The following is a 7,475-nucleotide window of genomic DNA, read 5'->3' as shown; positions in this document are numbered from 1 at the left end:
CTTTATTATTCTAAAAATCTGAAGTCACTCAAAAAATAGAAGGGTTTGAAATAATGAAGGATATTTTTTTAGATTCTTGATTTCATGGCTTTCCCTAGTCAAAAAAGGCATCACCTTAGGGCCAAGTTATTGATGATGTGCCTTTCTCATTCTTAGCTTGATTTGTTCACAAACAGTCAGATCAGACTGTTATCTGGACCATATTTTTAACAAAATCACTTCAAAACCACATCTGTCCAAGCTTATACTATGATTTTGTAGCTTTCAGGCATCTAAGATCATCACCTCTACACCATTATAAAGCACTGGAAAGATACTTCCTTCATCATGAGTGATTATATGCTCTATTTTTCAAAATTATTATTTTTCTATAACTACTTATAGACTAGTGACATCCTCTTTTTTATTTATGGACACATTTAAATTCTGTCTCCACCAACAGTAATGATTAGTGGATATTTTTTCTTGAATACTTAAAAGAATGATGCATGAAATACCCCTGTCAAAATAAGCCCACTGCAAATGCAAACTGAGAAGTACTAAATGTTGCATTTGATCTTTTTTTTTTCTTCTGTAATTTGCTGTTCAGACGGATGCTTTGCATATGTTGATTAAATATGCAGTTTCAACTGCCTGGGGAGCCAGCGTCCCTCACAGCAGACCAGTGTTATCTGATCCCAGGAGGCTGCAGCACTCCAGAGGGGCACTCTCACATGGGCTACCTGCTTCAGCTTGTCTTAGCAACAATGCCAGCCATATGGGAAGCTGCATGAAAACAGATGCTGTTTTTCCATTTGTGAAATCAAGTTATTGGAAAGTAGTCAGGTTTCTGATGTACGAAAGCTTATCTTATCAGATGACAGTGTGAGCTTTTTGAGAAATATTTGACAACATTCCCTATTATTGGTGACTAGAAACATATAGAAAATAATCATTTGGAAGTGATCAACTTATCTATACTTGTTTTAGTTATGTCTGGTTTGATGCCTGAAAGTAGAATCTTTAATTTTCATTGACAAAGGGAATAGTAAACTAGGTTTCAACAACCAAAATTACTTCTAGGCATTAAACTCTGGGTTTATTGGAGATTTACTGTTGCATCTTGATTATCAGTTCTAAATATCTAAGGTCATTTCTCTGCATGACTAGGAAAAATGCCATGATTCCACTAATAAAGAAGGTTCCTTCTCAGAAAATGAATTATAAAAAAATCTCTAGAACAAACACACTCTCTCAGAGTTCTGCTACACATTCATACAAATGTATGCGTGTGCATGCACATGTGCATGTGTGCACAGGTGCACATGTACATGTGTGTACACACATGTGTGTGCGCACACACAAACATTTGCTTTTATGTCCCAGTTTATGACTGGGAACAAAATGCTCAATTATTTTTTGTTTACTTTAGAAAAATTTTATGTGCTTTTCAAACCATCACTGCTTAAAACAGTATACACTTTTTGATGAAAACACAAACTCCACTGAACTGAAGTGGAAAGAAATAGAATCATGTTTGGAAATACTATCATGTTTGGTGGCTAAGCCTTTACAAAATATTATGAATCCCTATTAAAATATATATATATTAGTGAATATTTGTATAATGCTTTAAAGTTTGTAAAGCACTTTAAACATGTCTTCACAACACTGTAAAATAATTGTGTTATTGTTATATTTTACAAATGAAAAGAACTGACACTGAGAGCATTTAAATAATTTGATCAGAGTTACACTGTCATAAATATCTGAAAAAGAATGGAAAGTCAAGTGTTTTTACTTCCATATCTAGCACTTTATCCACTATACAACCTACCTACCTCATGGTGGTATGGGAGATGACACTAGGTTTCTTACATATCTTCCCTCACTATATTTTCCTTCACTCTGGTCTCTTTACCAAAGCCTGATCCTCTACAAATACCCTTAATTCCATTTTAAACTCCATTTCTCTAGCAGATTATCCCTACTAGCATCCCCACACTATTACCTTCAGTATTTCCATATTACTGACTCCTTCCTTCCTGCCTATAAGCTGTCCATGTATTTCCTAACCTGATAAATCCAAAAGGCAAAAAAAAAAAAAAAAAAAAAAAAAAAACCTTTCACATAATCTTATCACAGTCACTATTATCTCTTTGAAAAAGCCCTTTAAACAAGGTATCTCTATTTCCTCTCCCCTGACTCTCTTCTAAATCTTTTTCAATCTGGCTTGTGACTCAATTGTTCAACATAAATTTCTCCTTTACAAACTTACCAATGATATTTGTATTGCCAAGTCTAGTGAAATTTTCTCAATTCATATTCTTCTCAAGCTATCTTTATAATTGGAGGCTCAAACTCTATGTACTATAGTCATTTCAAATTCAACACCTTCAAAACACAACTCATCATCTCCACTGCCTTCATGCCTTCCACTCTTTCTAACTCCCTCTTTATTTTCATATTATTTTAGGAGTATTTTACTATTGGTACCTGGCACTTTGTGGGAGTTTCATAAATGCTTACTATAAAATTTCTGACTTAACTATTATTAGCTATGTATCAAGGACATAACCATCTTCCCAATATGCCAGGCTTAATGTCTCAGGACATCCTTGACTATTTATTCTTACTCATTCCATTCCACATATCCAATCATTATCAAATCTTGTTATTTCTAACTTCTTAACATATATATTCTTTTCTCCACACACACAATTGCAACACCAATTCAGGCCCTCATTATCTGTTGGCCATACTATTGCTTTCTAACTGATCTCTTAGACTTAATTTTCTTTTTACTCCAATCTAGTCCCCAATCATACAAAACATAATAATAATAAATATTTTAATGACATTCTAGCCTTTATTTATATTATTCCTGGACTTTTCCTTTCTTCAAATCCTTAGCTATAGAGTAACAAATATTTCTGAATTAGATAACTATTATATTGAGCCTGCATAAAGCTATCTTGAGGATATAGTAAATAGGGTTGTTTAATATGTATAGCAAGTCCCATTTGCCCTCCTAAATATATTTAGTAAACTATATCACATTACTACAATATTCACAAGTATTTGTCTTTCAACACCCTTTTCAAATTTCATTAAAATGTCTTACACACCCTACCTCTATTGCTGGTCATTCTTATTATAATACTAAGGCAGGATTTTGGGGTAACGTGGGTAAGCATCAAGATAGAGAACAAAACATTTTTTCTGATTCCTATTACTTCTTTTTTTTCTCCTGAGGCAATTGGGGTTAAGTGACTTGCCCAGCTTCACACAGCCAGGAAGTGTTAAATGTCTGAGGACAGATTTGAATGCAAGTCCTCTTGACTTCAGGACTGGTGCTCTATCCACTACACCAACTAGCTGCCCTTCCCGTTACTTCTTAAACCCCTCCAAAAGAGAACTTATGCTTCAAAGACAAAGAAACTTCAGTTGTCTCCATGATTTAGGAAAATCAGAATCCTAAAGAAATTAAGATCAGTGGTAAGAAGCATAATTAAGAATGTGCTTGAAAAGGGTTATCCAATGAACCTTTGTGAAGACCTGAAATAATTGACACCTTTGACACCTGAAATAATTAACATTGTCCTGGAAGTAAGACACAATGAAAAATGAGAATCCATGGAAAATTCAGAAAACATCTAGAGGAGAGAGCCTTGAAAACTTGGGAGCTTTAATTACATGTGCAATACAAAGAAAAGAGAGAAAACATCATTATAGGGGGTCAGAGAATGAGAGTCTAGAAGAGTATGAATAATAAAAAAGTGAGAAATATACTTTTTGGGAAGAGGTACAAAAAGTGAAATTTTAAAAGTTAATAACTAGGACCAGTTGAAGGAGAGGAGATGACGGGAGAATCTCTTTGACCAAGAGGAGGAAAAGTGATGGAAGGAGAAGAATTACATAAAATTATAAAATCAGGAGAAAAAAAGGAATTAATGAAAAAATATCCAAAGGGATAAAGGTAACAAAATATAGGAGGAGATTATGGGTAAGGCAGACATTGTAGCAGAGAAAAAAAGATTAAAGTGATTGAAAGATTATACTGTATATACAACAAAAGAGAGGAATAACTTAAAAGAAAATAATATTAGATACAAACATAGGAAAATAGAGATCTAAATCTTATATGTTGAAATGTGAATGTATTAAACAATACAATAAAATGAAAGAGTGACAGTTCTGATAAGAAAAAATTCCTTCCGGGAAAACTGGGACATTGATGCATTGTTGGTGGAGTTGTGAACGAATCCAACCATTTTGGAGAGTAGTTTGGAACTATGCTCAAAAAGTTATCAAACTGTGCATACCCTTTGATCCAGCAGTGTTACTACTGGGATTATATCCCAAAGAGATTATAAAGAAGGGAAAGGGACCTGTATGTACACGAATGTTTGTGGCAGCCCTTTTTGTAGTGGCTAGAAACTGGAAACTGAATGGATGTCCATCAGTTGGAGAATGGCTGAATAAATTGTGGTATATGAAAATTATGGAATATTACTGTTCTGTAAGAAATGACCAACAGGATGATTTCAGAAAGGCCTGGAGAGACTTACACGAACTGATGCTGAGTGAAATGAGCAGGACCAGGAGATCATTATATACTTCAACAACAATACTAGATGATGACCAGTTCTGATGGATCAAGCCATCCTCAGCAACGAGATCAACCAAATCATTTCTAATGGAGCAGTAATGAACTGAACTAGCTATGCCCAGAAAAATAACTCTGGGAGAGGACTAAAAACCATTACATTAAATTCCCAATCCCTATATTTATGCACACATGCATTTTTGATTTCCTTCACAAGCTAATTGTACAATAATTCAGAGTCTGATTCTTTTTGTACAGCAAAATAATGTTTTGGTCATGTATACTTATTGTGTATCTAAGTTATATTTTAATATATTTAACATCTACTGGTCATCCTGCCATCTAGGGGAGGGGGTGGGGGGGTAAGAGGTGAAAAATTGGAACAAGAGGTTTGGCAATTGTTAATGCTGTAAAGTTACCCATGTATATATCCTGTAAATAAAAGGCTATTAAATAAAAAAAAAAGAAAAGAAAAAATCCCTGCTGTTTACAAGACATTTAAAAAACAGACCCACAAAATAAAACCAAAGGATATTGGGGAAATAAAATGTATCACATAAATCAAAAAACAAACAAAACAAAAACAACAACAACAATAAAAAAAAAAAAACGAGTTGCAGTCATGCTAAAGGACAGCAAAAACAAACATTAAAAAAGCAAAAGGGATAATACAATTGACAAACATTATCATAATTTGGCACATACCAAACTCAATCTAGAACTTTAAGATTTCTTTGCAATAGTAATATGCTTGTGTATAAGTATCAGATCCTTATCTGGCTCTTTGAATGAAACTGATTCTGAATATATTCCTGCCTTTGCAGCTTGTTCCTCCATAACCTCAGCAGCAACTTTCAAGCCCTGGAAGCCATTAGAAAAATTTCAGCCCTGGGTACCTTACTGCTATCCTGACTCCCATATTGAAGACTGCCTTTTTCAGAGTACTATTTCAGAAAAAAAAAGTCTTAGACATATTTAACTCACTTTTTCCTCTTGGATTTCTTTCTTTACTGCCTCTTTACCATGGACTTCACCAGAGTCCCTACTTTTCCTTCCTGCCCCCTCCAATTCTTAAAACACAGCAATGGTCAGATCAAGTCTGCCATCTTTATTCCATGAAATGGGTCAATATACTCCCTATGAACATGCTCAACAATCCTGTAACTTTCTGGGTCAAAGACACTATCCCTGGGCTTTCAACTCTTCTTCCAAGCTTGGTGTCAAGATCCACTGCATTGGTAACATCCCTAAAACAAGATGGTGAAAGTCAAGAGTCAATGGATTTGACCATATTGGGTGCCTGGAGACAAGAGATCTATTCATCTTAGCAGAGTTGGACATTGTGGCCATCAATGATCCCTTCATTGACTTTAACTACATGGTTTATATGTTTCAATATGATTTTACACATGGCAAATTCAAAGGAACTGTTAAGGCTGAAAATGGAAAGCTGATGATCAATGGGAAAACCATTACCATTGCCAAGGAGCCACCAATATTAAATGGAGAGACACTGGAGCTGAGTATGCTATAGAATCCCCTGGTGTCTTTACCACCATGGAAAAGGTTGAGACTCACTTGAACGGTGGAGCTAAGTGAGTCATAATCTCTGCCCCTTCTGCTGATGCCCCAATGTTTGTGATGGGAGTGAACCGTAAGAAATATGATAATTTCCCTAAGGTTATCAGCAATGCTTCCTTGCCCAACTTGGCCCCCTCACCCAACATCATTCACAATAACGTTGGCATTGTGGAAGGACTGATGATTATAGTTCATGCCATTACTGTTACCCAGAAGATAAGCTGTGTCATGATGGGCATAGTACTGACCAAAGCATTATCCCTGTATCCACTGGTACTGGTAAGGCTGTAAAGAAGATCATACTTGAATTGAATGGAGAGCTCACAGGTATGGCCTTCCTTGACCTGACACCTGGAGAAACCTGCCAAATGTGATGATATTAATAAAGTGGTGAAGCAAGCAGCAGAGGGATTCTTGAAGAGCATCTTGGGCTACACCAAGCTGTAGCCTGTGATTTTAACAACACCCACTCTTCTAACTTTGATACTTGCCCTAGTATTGCCCTCGATGACCTTTTTGTCAAGCTCATTTTCTGATATGACAATGAAAATGGTTATAGCAATCAAATAGTAAAGTCTACATGGCCTGCAAGGAGTAAAGTGGAAAGCCATGGTTCTTCAACCCCAGCCAAAAGAAAAGGAATTGCACCACTGGGGAGCTCACATTCCTAACCTATGTTCCTATAATAGAGATCCCTTGACCCATTCATATCCTTGTCCCAAAACACCCCTGTAGGAGGTGGGGTTGGGATGGGGGGCTATAGTCATATATTGTTTACCATCAATAAAGTCATTACATTTAGTGCAAAAAATTTTGACCCTGTCCCTAGCTACAAATCTAGTTTGTGGATTATTTCTCCTTATAAAATGCTGGCTTTTTTAGAATATGAACTGTCTGCATTTTGTACATATTTTACCAATGTTTAGAATAATACTTGGCATATAAGTGCTTAAACAATGTGTTTTTTTCTTTCCTTCATTAATTTCTATAGTCTTCTTGCTGCCATCTTTCTTTGCTAGTTAGGCAAATTCTGTCTTAGTCCAAAGGTTCAAGGATTCCTATCCCTATTCTCTAGTCTAACCTTGTGGATCCTTTAGACAAATTGCTACATTCTTAAAATAGAGATAGCAAAATTACTGAAAATACTATAAAGGACACATTTCTTTTAAATTCTAAGAGCCTGAACCAGAATGTGCTCTGGCCTCTTTAATGTCTTAGCTACTATACCAATTTCCTTGTTCTATGATGATAGGAAGTAAGCAGTATGTTCTCCAAGAATAAGATGTTCCTTACATCTTCAACAATG

General features: G+C 35.5%; 1 pseudogene; it reads left to right on the top strand.

Moving 5' to 3' along the window:
• The first annotated feature begins 5,966 nt into the window (after window positions 1-5,966).
• LOC100920000 lies at window positions 5,967-6,736 on the top strand (annotated as a pseudogene).
• The last annotated feature ends 739 nt before the right edge of the window (window positions 6,737-7,475 follow it).

Source organism: Sarcophilus harrisii, chromosome 1 (genome assembly GCF_902635505.1).
Source record: "Sarcophilus harrisii chromosome 1, mSarHar1.11, whole genome shotgun sequence".
NCBI classification, from domain to species: domain Eukaryota; kingdom Metazoa; phylum Chordata; class Mammalia; order Dasyuromorphia; family Dasyuridae; genus Sarcophilus; species Sarcophilus harrisii.
The sequence above is the reverse complement of the archived record's forward strand: the minus strand, read 5'-3'. Positions and strand labels throughout refer to the sequence as shown.